This window comes from Pundamilia nyererei, unplaced genomic scaffold (assembly GCF_000239375.1).
Source record: "Pundamilia nyererei isolate P.nyererei 1_Seehausen unplaced genomic scaffold, PunNye1.0 scaffold00112, whole genome shotgun sequence".
NCBI classification, from domain to species: Eukaryota; Metazoa; Chordata; class Actinopteri; order Cichliformes; family Cichlidae; genus Pundamilia; species Pundamilia nyererei.
The window spans coordinates 1,914,951-1,915,897 of NW_005187513.1; positions in this window are offsets into that span (position 1 = coordinate 1,914,951).

Below are 947 nucleotides of genomic sequence, written 5' to 3' on the forward strand. Positions count from 1 at the left end.
CCCATCCCTATGTGGCATATTAGGACCCTGAGCACAGGGAAACTCCCGACACTGGCTGTATCCCAATTCAGGGTCTGCAGCCTTAAAGTACGCATTTCAAGGCCGATTACGTCACAGCGGCGCGCCGAAGGCTGTCCCAATTCAAAGGCTGCTCGAAATGCGGCCCTGAAATGCGTCCTTCTTTTCCCTGAATTTTAAGGCTGTGGCAGTGTAGACTTCGTGGCCCAACATATCCCAGAATGCATAGCGCGACGGTGGGTGTGGATAATTTTGCCGAAAAAAAACGGCGGATGAGGGGCGGCCAAAGAGTAAACTTTAAGTACTGAATATAATGTCACCTATTTATGTGCAAATGTTTAATAACGAAGAACATTAAAACGTTACTGTTGGCCACATGTCGGGAAAGTTATGTGACATTAGTGACGTTTGTACTACTAACTTGGTTTTAAAGCCTTTACTTTAAAATATACGCCGTTCAATAGCTGAGCTTAATCTTACAGAGAATGATCAAAGCTCATGTAGAAACAAACAAACAAATGAACAAAAGATTTTCTCCTTCATTTCTGTCAAACAAAGCTGTATGACACGTTTCCAGCTGTTAGTATCAAGACACGAGGACTAAACCCCAATTCAACCAGACCCAGAACTGATCCAGAATTAAAACAGGTCTACAACAGTTCACAATCAGGACTACTTGGGATTTAACCAAGACAGAACCAGAATCAGAACTAGATGATAGTAGCACTAAAGATCATCATAGACCTGCACTACACTTATTTTTTAATTCTACCAAAGTACACTATTTAGATTGAGAAAAGTTTATATAATTATTTAGCCTTGTTGTATAAACAAGCCTGCATAACTTAGTAAATATAGAATTTGAAAAATAACAAACCTAAAAAGAAACACTAGGTACGAGATACATGAGGACCTATGATACGGTGATA